The sequence below is a fragment of the Lithobates pipiens genome, unplaced genomic scaffold (genome assembly GCF_037356315.1).
Source record: "Lithobates pipiens isolate NorthernLeopardFrog02 unplaced genomic scaffold, aLitPip1_a1.2 Scaffold_16, whole genome shotgun sequence".
In the NCBI taxonomy this organism is placed as follows: domain Eukaryota; kingdom Metazoa; phylum Chordata; class Amphibia; order Anura; family Ranidae; genus Lithobates; species Lithobates pipiens.
The window spans coordinates 202,773,597-202,786,309 of NW_027507748.1; the positions used below are offsets into that span (position 1 = coordinate 202,773,597).

Consider the following 12,713-nt stretch of genomic DNA (forward strand, 5'->3'; position numbering starts at 1 on the left):
AAATGTTACAATTTGAGAGAAAAGAATTGCAAAATTATTTTTCTTTAGAATAGGACATTGGCAAACAGGCATATTAATTATTACTACTTGATTTCTACAAGTAGTTTACATTGGATTTTGACAAACATGTTCACAATTTGTTGAAGGAATAGTGATTAAAATGTTGCTGAAATCTTTGATTTGTCAAGGTAGGACTATATTTTCAGGGATCATTTCTGTAGAATGCAAAGGGAGAAATGTGCTCGAAAGTGTCCATACTCACCTTCCACGATGATGAATTTTAGGGTTCTTGTCTCATTAGGACTGCTGTTGGCAGTGCTGCTCTCTGCAGATGCTGCCACCATTTGATGACTTGGTCATCTTTCCTGATGGGAAGATGGCTGGCGGGAACTCATTCAGAGTGGTTGTTTGAATGCTAAATGTCTATTTTTGTTTTAAAAACAGTTGAGTTTGCAAGTTTGTGTTTTTGTCTATTTTGAAAACTATGCTTTTTTTTTTTTTGTATTTGTCAGATGGAAAGGAAAAAAATGACATTATACTTCTATGTGGGAAGATTATTTGCAGTGTGACACGCAGTAGCTGCCAATGTTTTTCCTTTGGCTTCTGCGCTTGGAGGAATTGCAAAACTGAAACAACGCTCACGGAACCCAAGGAAAAATGATGGTGCTTTATATGTTAAAAAGATAAAGAAAATACTGTCATCACTGACAAACCATTCTTTCGGAAGCAAAAGAAACATGCCAGATCATTCTGTTTTTAAAGTGGTGGAAACAAAAATACTCCATCTGTGTTTTAGTTTCTCCTGTTACTGCGCTGAACAAGACTGTGAGGTGCTGTTAAAACTTTGCTCGGCTTACCAAAAGGACATCCAAAAGAATCAAGATAGCCAATATAAGGCATCAAGAAATGTTACAATTTGAGAGAAAAGAATTGCAAAATTATTTTTCTTTAGAATAGGACATTGGCAAACAGGCATATTAATTATTACTACTTGATTTCTACAAGTAGTTTACATTGGATTTTGACAAACATGTTCACAATTTGTTGAAGGAATAGTGATTAAAATGTTGCTGAAATCTTTGATTTGTCAAGGTAGGACTATATTTTCAGGGATCATTTCTGTAGAATGCAAAGGGAGAAATGTGCTCGAAAGTGTCCATGCTCACCTTCCACGATGATGAATTTTAGGGTTCTTGTCTCATTAGGACTGCTGTTGGCAGTGCTGCTCTCTGCAGATGCTGCCACCATTTGATGACTTGGTCATCTTTCCTGATGGGAAGATGGCTGGCGGGAACTCATTCAGAGTGGTTGTTTGAATGCTAAATGTCTATTTTTGTTTTAAAAACAGCTGAGTTTGCAAGTTTGTGTTTTTGTCTATTTTGAAAACTATGCTTTTTTTTTTTTTTTGTATTTGTCAGATGGAAAGGAAAAAAATGACATTATACTTCTATGTGGGAAGATTATTTGCAGTGTGACACGCAGTAGCTGCCAATGTTTTTCCTTTGGCTTCTGCGCTTGGAGGAATTGCAAAACTGAAACAACGCTCACGGAACCCAAGGAAAAATTATGGTGCTTTATATGTTAAAAAGATAAAGAAAATACTGTCATCACTGACAAACCATTCTTTCGGAAGCAAAAGAAACATGCCAGACCATTCTGTTTTTAAAGTGGTGGAAACAAAAATACTCCATCTGTGTTTTAGTTTCTCCTGTTACTGCGCTGAACAAGACTGTGAGGTGCTGTTAAAACTTTGCTCGGCTTACCAAAAGGACATCCAAAACAATCAAGATAGCCAATATAAGGCATCAAGAAATGTTACAATTTGAGAGAAAAGAATTGCAAAATTATTTTTCTTTAGAATAGGACATTGGCAAACAGGCATATTAATTATTACTACTTGATTTCTACAAGTAGTTTACATTGGATTTTGACAAACATGTTCACAATTTGTTGAAGGAATAGTGATTAAAATGTTGCTGAAATCTTTGATTTGTCAAGGTAGGACTATATTTTCAGGGATCGTTTCTGTAGAATGCAAAGGGAGAAATGTGCTCGAAAGTGTCCATACTCACCTTCCACGATGATGAATTTTAGGGTTCTTGTCTCATTAGGACTGCTGTTGGCAGTGCTGCTCTCTGCAGATGCTGCCACCATTTGATGACTTGGTCATCTTTCCTGATGGGAAGATGGCTGGCGCGAACTCATTCAGAGTGGTTGTTTGAATGCTAAATGTCTATTTTTGTTTTAAAAACAGCTGAGTTTGCAAGTTTGTGTTTTTGTCTATTTTGAAAACTATGCTTTTTTTTTTTTTTTTGTATTTGTCAGATGGAAAGGAAAAAAATGACATTATACTTCTATGTGGGAAGATTATTTGCAGTGTGACACGCAGTAGCTGCCAATGTTTTTCCTTTGGCTTCTGCGCTTGGAGGAATTGCAAAACTGAAACAACGCTCACGGAACCCAAGGAAAAATTATGGTGCTTTATATGTTAAAAAGATAAAGAAAATACTGTCATCACTGACAAACCATTCTTTCGGAAGCAAAAGAAACATGCCAGACCATTCTGTTTTTAAAGTGGTGGAAACAAAAATACTCCATCTGTGTTTTAGTTTCTCCTGTTACTGCGCTGAACAAGACTGTGAGGTGCTGTTAAAACTTTGCTCGGCTTACCAAAAGGACATCCAAAAGAATCAAGATAGCCAATATAAGGCATCAAGAAATGTTACAATTTGAGAGAAAAGAATTGCAAAATTATTTTTCTTTAGAATAGGACATTGGCAAACAGGCATATTAATTATTACTACTTGATTTCTACAAGTAGTTTACATTGGATTTTGACAAACATGTTCACAATTTGTTGAAGGAATAGTGATTAAAATGTTGCTGAAATCTTTGATTTGTCAAGGTAGGACTATATTTTCAGGGATCATTTCTGTAGAATGCAAAGGGAGAAATGTGCTCGAAAGTGTCCATACTCACCTTCCACGATGATGAATTTTAGGGTTCTTGTCTCATTAGGACTGCTGTTGGCAGTGCTGCTCTCTGCAGATGCTGCCACCATTTGATGACTTGGTCATCTTTCCTGATGGGAAGATGGCTGGCGGGAACTCATTCAGAGTGGTTGTTTGAATGCTAAATGTCTATTTTTGTTTTAAAAACAGCTGAGTTTGCAAGTTTGTGTTTTTGTCTATTTTGAAAACTATGCTTTTTTTTTTTTTTTGTATTTGTCAGATGGAAAGGAAAAAAATGACATTATACTTCTATGTGGGAAGATTATTTGCAGTGTGACACGCAGTAGCTGCCAATGTTTTTCCTTTGGCTTCTGCGCTTGGAGGAATTGCAAAACTGAAACAACGCTCACGGAACCCAAGGAAAAATTATGGTGCTTTATATGTTAAAAAGATAAAGAAAATACTGTCATCACTGACAAACCATTCTTTCGGAAGCAAAAGAAACATGCCAGACCATTCTGTTTTTAAAGTGGTGGAAACAAAAATACTCCATCTGTGTTTTAGTTTCTCCTGTTACTGCGCTGAACAAGACTGTGAGGTGCTGTTAAAACTTTGCTCGGCTTACCAAAAGGACATCCAAAAGAATCAAGATAGCCAATATAAGGCATCAAGAAATGTTACAATTTGAGAGAAAAGAATTGCAAAATTATTTTTCTTTAGAATAGGACATTGGCAAACAGGCATATTAATTATTACTACTTGATTTCTACAAGTAGTTTACATTGGATTTTGACAAACATGTTCACAATTTGTTGAAGGAATAGTGATTAAAATGTTGCTGAAATCTTTGATTTGTCAAGGTAGGACTATATTTTCAGGGATCATTTCTGTAGAATGCAAAGGGAGAAATGTGCTCGAAAGTGTCCATACTCACCTTCCACGATGATGAATTTTAGGGTTCTTGTCTCATTAGGACTGCTGTTGGCAGTGCTGCTCTCTGCAGATGCTGCCACCATTTGATGATTTGGTCATCTTTCCTGATGGGAAGGTGGCTGGCGGGAACTCATTCAGAGTGGTTGTTTAAATGCTAAATGTCTATTTTTGTTTTAAAAACAGCTGAGTTTGCAAGTTTGTGTTATTGTCTATTTTGAAAACTATGCTTTTTTTTTTTTGTATTTGTCAGATGGAAAGGAAAAAAATGACATTATACTTCTATGTGGGAAGATTATTTGCAGTGTGACACGCAGTAGCTGCCAATGTTTTTCCTTTGGCTTCTGCGCTTGGAGGAATTGCAAAACTGAAACAACGCTCACGGAACCCAAGGAAAAATTATGGTGCTTTATATGTTAAAAAGATAAAGAAAATACTGTCATCACTGACAAACCATTCTTTCGGAATCAAAAGAAACATGCCAGACCATTCTGTTTTTAAAGTGGTGGAAACAAAAATACTCCATCTGTGTTTTAGTTTCTCCTGTTACTGCGCTGAACAAGACTGTGAGGTGCTGTTAAAACTTTGCTCGGCTTACCAAAAGGACATCCAAAAGAATCAAGATAGCCAATATAAGGCATCAAGAAATGTTACAATTTGAGAGAAAAGAATTGCAAAATTATTTTTCTTTAGAATAGGACATTGGCAAACAGGCATATTAATTATTACTACTTGATTTCTACAAGTAGTTTACATTGGATTTTGACAAACATGTTCACAATTTGTTGAAGGAATAGTGATTAAAATGTTGCTGAAATCTTTGATTTGTCAAGGTAGGACTATATTTTCAGGGATCATTTCTGTAGAATTCAAAGGGAGAAATGTGCTCGAAAGTGTCCATACTCACCTTCCACGATGATGAATTTTAGGGTTCTTGTCTCATGAGGACTGCTGTTGGCAGTGCTGCTCTCTGCAGATGCTGCCACCATTTGATGACTTGGTCATCTTTCCTGATGGGAAGATGGCTGGCGGGAACTCATTCAGAGTGGTTGTTTGAATGCTAAATGTCTATTTTTGTTTTAAAAACAGCTGAGTTTGCAAGTTTGTGTTTTTGTCTATTTTGAAAACTATGCTTTTTTTTTTTTTTGTATTTGTCAGATGGAAAGGAAAAAAATGACATTATACTTCTATGTGGGAAGATTATTTGCAGTGTGACACGCAGTAGCTGCCAATGTTTTTCCTTTGGCTTCTGCGCTTGGAGGAATTGCAAAACTGAAACAACGCTCACGGAACCCAAGGAAAAATTATGGTGCTTTATATGTTAAAAAGATAAAGAAAATACTGTCATCACTGACAAACCATTCTTTCGGAAGCAAAAGAAACATGCCAGACCATTCTGTTTTTAAAGTGGTGGAAACAAAAATACTCCATCTGTGTTTTAGTTTCTCCTGTTACTGCGCTGAACAAGACTGTGAGGTGCTGTTAAAACTTTGCTCGGCTTACCAAAAGGACATCCAAAAGAATCAAGATAGCCAATATAAGGCATCAAGAAATGTTACAATTTGAGAGAAAAGAATTGCAAAATTATTTTTCTTTAGAATAGGACATTGGCAAACAGGCATAATAATTATTACTACTTGATTTCTACAAGTAGTTTACATTGGATTTTGACAAACATGTTCACAATTTGTTGAAGGAATAGTGATTAAAATGTTGCTGAAATCTTTGATTTGTCAAGGTAGGACTATATTTTCAGGGATGATTTCTGTAGAATGCAAAGGGAGAAATGTGCTTGAAAGTGTCCATACTCACCTTCCACGATGATGAATTTTAGGGTTCTTGTCTCATTAGGACTGCTGTTGGCAGTGCTGCTCTCTGCAGATGCTGCCACCATTTGATGACTTGGTCATCTTTCCTGATGGGAAGATGGCTGGCGGGAACTCATTCAGAGTGGTTGTTTGAATGCTAAATGTCTATTTTTGTTTTAAAAACAGCTGAGTTTGCAAGTTTGTGTTTTTGTCTATTTTGAAAACTATGCTTTTTTTTTTTTGTCCGATGGAAAGGAAAAAAATGACATTATACTTCTATGTGGGAAGATTATTTGCAGTGTGACACGCAGTAGCTGCCAATGTTTTTCCTTTGGCTTCTGCGCTTGGAGGAATTGCAAAACTGAAACAACGCTCACGGAACCCAAGGAAAAATGATGGTGCTTTATATGTTAAAAAGATAAAGAAAATACTGTCATCACTGACAAACCATTCTTTCGGAAGCAAAAGAAACATGCCAGACCATTCTGTTTTTAAAGTGGTGGAAACAAAAATACTCCATCCGTGTTTTAGTTTCTCCTGTTACTGCGCTGAACAAGACTGTGAGGTGCTGTTAAAACTTTGCTCGGCTTACCAAAAGGACATCCAAAAGAATCAAGATAGCCAATATAAGGCATCAAGAAATGTTACAATTTGAGAGAAAAGAATTGCAAAATTATTTTTCTTTAGAATAGGACATTGGCAAACAGGCATATTAATTATTACTACTTGATTTCTACAAGTAGTTTACATTGGATTTTGACAAACATGTTCACAATTTGTTGAAGGAATAGTGATTAAAATGTTGCTGAAATCTTTGATTTGTCAAGGTAGGACTATATTTTCAGGGATCATTTCTGTAGAATGCAAAGGGAGAAATGTGCTCGAAAGTTTCCATACTCACCTTCCACGATGATAAATTTTAGGGTTCTTGTCTCATGAGGACTGCTGTTGGCAGTGCTGCTCTCTGCAGATGCTGCCACCATTTGATGACTTGGTCATCTTTCCTGATGGGAAGATGGCTGGCGGGAACTCATTCAGAGTGGTTGTTTGAATGCTAAATGTCTATTTTTGTTTTAAAAACAGCTGAGTTTGCAAGTTTGTGTTTTTGTCTATTTTGAAAACTATGCTTTTTTTTTTTTTTGTATTTGTCAGATGGAAAGGAAAAAAATGACATTATACTTCTATGTGGGAAGATTATTTGCAGTGTGACACGCAGTAGCTGCCAATGTTTTTCCTTTGGCTTCTGCGCTTGGAGGAATTGCAAAACTGAAACAACGCTCACGGAACCCAAGGAAAAATTATGGTGCTTTATATGTTAAAAAGATAAAGAAAATACTGTCATCACTGACAAACCATTCTTTCGGAAGCAAAAGAAACATGCCAGACCATTCTGTTTTTAAAGTGGTGGAAACAAAAATACTCCATCTGTGTTTTAGTTTCTCCTGTTACTGCGCTGAACAAGACTGTGAGGTGCTGTTAAAACTTTGCTCGGCTTACCAAAAGGACATCCAAAAGAATCAAGATAGCCAATATAAGGCATCAAGAAATGTTACAATTTGAGAGAAAAGAATTGCAAAATTATTTTTCTTTAGAATAGGACATTGGCAAACAGGCATAATAATTATTACTACTTGATTTCTACAAGTAGTTTACATTGGATTTTGACAAACATGTTCACAATTTGTTGAAGGAATAGTGATTAAAATGTTGCTGAAATCTTTGATTTGTCAAGGTAGGACTATATTTTCAGGGATTATTTCTGTAGAATGCAAAGGGAGAAATGTGCTTGAAAGTGTCCATACTCACCTTCCACGATGATGAATTTTAGGGTTCTTGTCTCATTAGGACTGCTGTTGGCAGTGCTGCTCTCTGCAGATGCTGCCACCATTTGATGACTTGGTCATCTTTCCTGATGGGAAGATGGCTGGCGGGAACTCATTCAGAGTGGTTGTTTGAATGCTAAATGTCTATTTTTGTTTTAAAAACAGCTGAGTTTGCAAGTTTGTGTTTTTGTCTATTTTGAAAACTATGCTTTTTTTTTTTTTGTCCGATGGAAAAGAAAAAAATGACATTATACTTCTATGTGGGAAGATTATTTGCAGTGTGACACGCAGTAGCTGCCAATGTTTTTCCTTTGGCTTCTGCGCTTGGAGGAATTGCAAAACTGAAACAACGCTCACGGAACCCAAGGAAAAATGATGGTGCTTTATATGTTAAAAAGATAAAGAAAATACTGTCATCACTGACAAACCATTCTTTCGGAAGCAAAAGAAACATGCCAGACCATTCTGTTTTTAAAGTGGTGGAAACAAAAATACTCCATCTGTGTTTTAGTTTCTCCTGTTACTGCGCTGAACAAGACTGTGAGGTGCTGTTAAAACTTTGCTCGGCTTACCAAAAGGACATCCAAAAGAATCAAGATAGCCAATATAAGGCATCAAGAAATGTTACAATTTGAGAGAAAAGAATTGCAAAATTATTTTTCTTTAGAATAGGACATTGGCAAACAGGCATATTAATTATTACTACTTGATTTCTACAAGTAGTTTACATTGGATTTTGACAAACATGTTCACAATTTGTTGAAGGAATAGTGATTAAAATGTTGCTGAAATCTTTGATTTGTCAAGGTAGGACTATATTTTCAGGGATCATTTCTGTAGAATGCAAAGGGAGAAATGTGCGCGAAAGTGTCCATACTCACCTTCCACGATGATGAATTTTAGGGTTCTTGTCTCATGAGGACTGCTGTTGGCAGTGCTGCTCTCTGCAGATGCTGCCACCATTTGATGACTTGGTCATCTTTCCTGATGGGAAGATGGCTGGCGGGAACTCATTCAGAGTGGTTGTTTGAATGCTAAATGTCTATTTTTGTTTTAAAAACAGCTGAGTTTGCAAGTTTGTGTTTTTGTCTATTTTGAAAACTATGCTTTTTTTTTTTTTTGTATTTGTCAGATGGAAAGGAAAAAAATGACATTATACTTCTATGTGGGAAGATTATTTGCAGTGTGACACGCAGTAGCTGCCAATGTTTTTCCTTTGGCTTCTGCGCTTGGAGGAATTGCAAAACTGAAACAACGCTCACGGAACCCAAGGAAAAATTATGGTGCTTTATATGTTAAAAAGATAAAGAAAATACTGTCATCACTGACAAACCATTCTTTCGGAATCAAAAGAAACATGCCAGACCATTCTGTTTTTAAAGTGGTGGAAACAAAAATACTCCATCTGTGTTTTAGTTTCTCCTGTTACTGCGCTGAACAAGACTGTGAGGTGCTGTTAAAACTTTGCTCGGCTTACCAAAAGGACATCCAAAAGAATCAAGATAGCCAATATAAGGCATCAAGAAATGTTACAATTTGAGAGAAAAGAATTGCAAAATTATTTTTCTTTAGAATAGGACATTGGCAAACAGGCATATTAATTATTACTACTTGATTTCTACAAGTAGTTTACATTGGATTTTGACAAACATGTTCACAATTTGTTGAAGGAATAGTGATTAAAATGTTGCTGAAATCTTTGATTTGTCAAGGTAGGACTATATTTTCAGGGATCATTTCTGTAGAATGCAAAGGGAGAAATGTGCTCGAAAGTGTCCATACTCACCTTCCACGATGATGAATTTTAGGGTTCTTGTCTCATGAGGACTGCTGTTGGCAGTGCTGCTCTCTGCAGATGCTGCCACCATTTGATGACTTGGTCATCTTTCCTGATGGGAAGATGGCTGGCGGGAACTCATTCAGAGTGGTTGTTTGAATGCTAAATGTCTATTTTTGTTTTAAAAACAGCTGAGTTTGCAAGTTTGTGTTTTTGTCTATTTTGAAAACTATGCTTTTTTTTTTTTTGTCCGATGGAAAGGAAAAAAATGACATTATACTTCTATGTGGGAAGATTATTTGCAGTGTGACACGCAGTAGCTGCCAATGTTTTTCCTTTGGCTTCTGCGCTTGGAGGAATTGCAAAACTGAAACAACGCTCACGGAACCCAAGGAAAAATGATGGTGCTTTATATGTTAAAAAGATAAAGAAAATACTGTCATCACTGACAAACCATTCTTTCGGAAGCAAAAGAAACATGCCAGACCATTCTGTTTTTAAAGTGGTGGAAACAAAAATACTCCATCTGTGTTTTAGTTTCTCCTGTTACTGCGCTGAACAAGACTGTGAGGTGCTGTTAAAACTTTGCTCGGCTTACCAAAAGGACATCCAAAAGAATCAAGATAGCCAATATAAGGCATCAAGAAATGTTACAATTTGAGAGAAAAGAATTGCAAAATTATTTTTCTTTAGAATAGGACATTGGCAAACAGGCATATTAATTATTACTACTTGATTTCTACAAGTAGTTTACATTGGATTTTGACAAACATGTTCACAATTTGTTGAAGGAATAGTGATTAAAATGTTGCTGAAATCTTTGATTTGTCAAGGTAGGACTATATTTTCAGGGATCATTTCTGTAGAATGCAAAGGGAGAAATGTGCTCGAAAGTGTCCATACTCACCTTCCACGATGATGAATTTTAGGGTTCTTGTCTCATGAGGACTGCTGTTGGCAGTGCTGCTCTCTGCAGATGCTGCCACCATTTGATGACTTGGTCATCTTTCCTGATGGGAAGATGGCTGGCGGGAACTCATTCAGAGTGGTTGTTTGAATGCTAAATGTCTATTTTTGTTTTAAAAACAGCTGAGTTTGCAAGTTTGTGTTTTTGTCTATTTTGAAAACTATGCTTTTTTTTTTTTTTTTTTGTCAGATGGAAAGGAAAAAAATGACATTATACTTCTATGTGGGAAGATTATTTGCAGTGTGACACGCAGTAGCTGCCAATGTTTTTCCTTTGGCTTCTGCGCTTGGAGGAATTGCAAAACTGAAACAACGCTCACGGAACCCAAGGAAAAATTATGGTGCTTTATATGTTAAAAAGATAAAGAAAATACTGTCATCACTGACAAACCATTCTTTCGGAAGCAAAAGAAACATGCCAGACCATTCTGTTTTTAAAGTGGTGGAAACAAAAATACTCCATCTGTGTTTTAGTTTCTCCTGTTACTGCGCTGAACAAGACTGTGAGGTGCTGTTAAAACTTTGCTCGGCTTACCAAAAGGACATCCAAAAGAATCAAGATAGCCAATATAAGGCATCAAGAAATGTTACAATTTGAGAGAAAAGAATTGCAAAATTATTTTTCTTTAGAATAGGACATTGGCAAACAGGCATAATAATTATTACTACTTGATTTCTACAAGTAGTTTACATTGGATTTTGACAAACATGTTCACAATTTGTTGAAGGAATAGTGATTAAAATGTTGCTGAAATCTTTGATTTGTCAAGGTAGGACTATATTTTCAGGGATGATTTCTGTAGAATGCAAAGGGAGAAATGTGCTTGAAAGTGTCCATACTCACCTTCCACGATGATGAATTTTAGGGTTCTTGTCTCATTAGGACTGCTGTTGGCAGTGCTGCTCTCTGCAGATGCTGCCACCATTTGATGACTTGGTCATCTTTCCTGATGGGAAGATGGCTGGCGGGAACTCATTCAGAGTGGTTGTTTGAATGCTAAATGTCTATTTTTGTTTTAAAAACAGCTGAGTTTGCAAGTTTGTGTTTTTGTCTATTTTGAAAACTATGCTTTTTTTTTTTTTTTTTTGTCAGATGGAAAGGAAAAAAATGACATTATACTTCTATGTGGGAAGATTATTTGCAGTGTGACACGCAGTAGCTGCCAATGTTTTTCCTTTGGCTTCTGCGCTTGGAGGAATTGCAAAACTGAAACAACGCTCACGGAACCCAAGGAAAAATTATGGTGCTTTATATGTTAAAAAGATAAAGAAAATACTGTCATCACTGACAAACCATTCTTTCGGAAGCAAAAGAAACATGCCAGACCATTCTGTTTTTAAAGTGGTGGAAACAAAAATACTCCATCTGTGTTTTAGTTTCTCCTGTTACTGCGCTGAACAAGACTGTGAGGTGCTGTTAAAACTTTGCTCGGCTTACCAAAAGGACATCCAAAAGAATCAAGATAGCCAATATAAGGCATCAAGAAATGTTACAATTTGAGAGAAAAGAATTGCAAAATTATTTTTCTTTAGAATAGGACATTGGCAAACAGGCATATTAATTATTACTACTTGATTTCTACAAGTAGTTTACATTGGATTTTGACAAACATGTTCACAATTTGTTGAAGGAATAGTGATTAAAATGTTGCGGAAATCTTTGATTTGTCAAGGTAGGACTATATTTTCAGGGATCATTTCTGTAGAATGCAAAGGGAGAAATGTGCTCGAAAGTGTCCATACTCACCTTCCACGATGATGAATTTTAGGGTTTTTTTTTCTCATTAGGACTGCTGTTGGCAGTGCTGCTCTCTGCAGATGCTGCCACCATTTGATGACTTGGTCATCTTTCCTGATGGGAAGATGGCTGGCGGGAACTCATTCAGAGTGGTTGTTTGAATGCTAAATGTCTATTTTTGTTTTAAAAACAGTTGAGTTTGCAAGTTTGTGTTTTTGTCTATTTTGAAAACTATGCTTTTTTTTTTTTTGTATTTGTCAGATGGAAAGGAAAAAAATGACATTATACTTCTATGTGGGAAGATTATTTGCAGTGTGACACGCAGTAGCTGCCAATGTTTTTCCTTTGGCTTCTGCGCTTGGAGGAATTGCAAAACTGAAACAACGCTCACGGAACCCAAGGAAAAATTATGGTGCTTTATATGTTAAAAAGATAAAGAAAATACTGTCATCACTGACAAACCATTCTTTCGGAAGCAAAAGAAACATGCCAGACCATTCTGTTTTTAAAGTGGTGGAAACAAAAATACTCCATCTGTGTTTTAGTTTCTCCTGTTACTGCGCTGAACAAGACTGTGAGGTGCTGTTAAAACTTTGCTCGGCTTACCAAAAGGACATCCAAAAGAATCAAGATAGCCAATATAAGGCATCAAGAAATGTTACAATTTGAGAGAAAAGAATTGCAAAATTATTTTTCTTTAGAATAGGACATTGGCAAACA

General features: G+C 36.2%; 14 non-coding genes across 14 annotated transcripts; all 14 read left to right on the forward strand.

Moving 5' to 3' along the window:
- Nucleotides 1-190: 190 nt before the first annotated feature.
- LOC143984695 (small nucleolar RNA U3) lies at nt 191-405 on the forward strand. The gene has a single exon (XR_013275058.1). It is a non-coding gene; the product is annotated as a small nucleolar RNA U3 (small nucleolar RNA).
- Nucleotides 406-1,094: 689 nt separating this feature from the next.
- Nucleotides 1,095-1,309, forward strand: LOC143984786 (small nucleolar RNA U3). Its single transcript, XR_013275137.1, has one exon. It is a non-coding gene; the product is annotated as a small nucleolar RNA U3 (small nucleolar RNA).
- Nucleotides 1,310-2,000: 691 nt separating this feature from the next.
- On the forward strand, nt 2,001-2,215 carry LOC143985105 (small nucleolar RNA U3). The gene has a single exon (XR_013275411.1). It is a non-coding gene; the product is annotated as a small nucleolar RNA U3 (small nucleolar RNA).
- A 692-nt stretch (nt 2,216-2,907) lies between these two features.
- On the forward strand, nt 2,908-3,122 carry LOC143984696 (small nucleolar RNA U3). Its single transcript, XR_013275059.1, has one exon. It is a non-coding gene; the product is annotated as a small nucleolar RNA U3 (small nucleolar RNA).
- Nucleotides 3,123-3,813: 691 nt separating this feature from the next.
- Nucleotides 3,814-4,028, forward strand: LOC143984798 (small nucleolar RNA U3). Its single transcript, XR_013275147.1, has one exon. It is a non-coding gene; the product is annotated as a small nucleolar RNA U3 (small nucleolar RNA).
- A 691-nt stretch (nt 4,029-4,719) lies between these two features.
- Nucleotides 4,720-4,931, forward strand: LOC143984554 (small nucleolar RNA U3). The gene has a single exon (XR_013274936.1). It is a non-coding gene; the product is annotated as a small nucleolar RNA U3 (small nucleolar RNA).
- Nucleotides 4,932-5,621: 690 nt separating this feature from the next.
- LOC143985067 (small nucleolar RNA U3) lies at nt 5,622-5,836 on the forward strand. Its single transcript, XR_013275378.1, has one exon. It is a non-coding gene; the product is annotated as a small nucleolar RNA U3 (small nucleolar RNA).
- A 682-nt stretch (nt 5,837-6,518) lies between these two features.
- LOC143984968 (small nucleolar RNA U3) lies at nt 6,519-6,733 on the forward strand. The gene has a single exon (XR_013275294.1). It is a non-coding gene; the product is annotated as a small nucleolar RNA U3 (small nucleolar RNA).
- Nucleotides 6,734-7,423: 690 nt separating this feature from the next.
- LOC143985020 (small nucleolar RNA U3) lies at nt 7,424-7,638 on the forward strand. The gene has a single exon (XR_013275338.1). It is a non-coding gene; the product is annotated as a small nucleolar RNA U3 (small nucleolar RNA).
- Nucleotides 7,639-8,321: 683 nt separating this feature from the next.
- LOC143984527 (small nucleolar RNA U3) lies at nt 8,322-8,536 on the forward strand. The gene has a single exon (XR_013274912.1). It is a non-coding gene; the product is annotated as a small nucleolar RNA U3 (small nucleolar RNA).
- A 690-nt stretch (nt 8,537-9,226) lies between these two features.
- Nucleotides 9,227-9,441, forward strand: LOC143984537 (small nucleolar RNA U3). Its single transcript, XR_013274920.1, has one exon. It is a non-coding gene; the product is annotated as a small nucleolar RNA U3 (small nucleolar RNA).
- Nucleotides 9,442-10,124: 683 nt separating this feature from the next.
- Nucleotides 10,125-10,339, forward strand: LOC143984538 (small nucleolar RNA U3). Its single transcript, XR_013274921.1, has one exon. It is a non-coding gene; the product is annotated as a small nucleolar RNA U3 (small nucleolar RNA).
- A 688-nt stretch (nt 10,340-11,027) lies between these two features.
- Nucleotides 11,028-11,242, forward strand: LOC143985068 (small nucleolar RNA U3). The gene has a single exon (XR_013275379.1). It is a non-coding gene; the product is annotated as a small nucleolar RNA U3 (small nucleolar RNA).
- Nucleotides 11,243-11,930: 688 nt separating this feature from the next.
- Nucleotides 11,931-12,147, forward strand: LOC143985237 (small nucleolar RNA U3). Its single transcript, XR_013275521.1, has one exon. It is a non-coding gene; the product is annotated as a small nucleolar RNA U3 (small nucleolar RNA).
- Nucleotides 12,148-12,713: the final 566 nt, after the last annotated feature.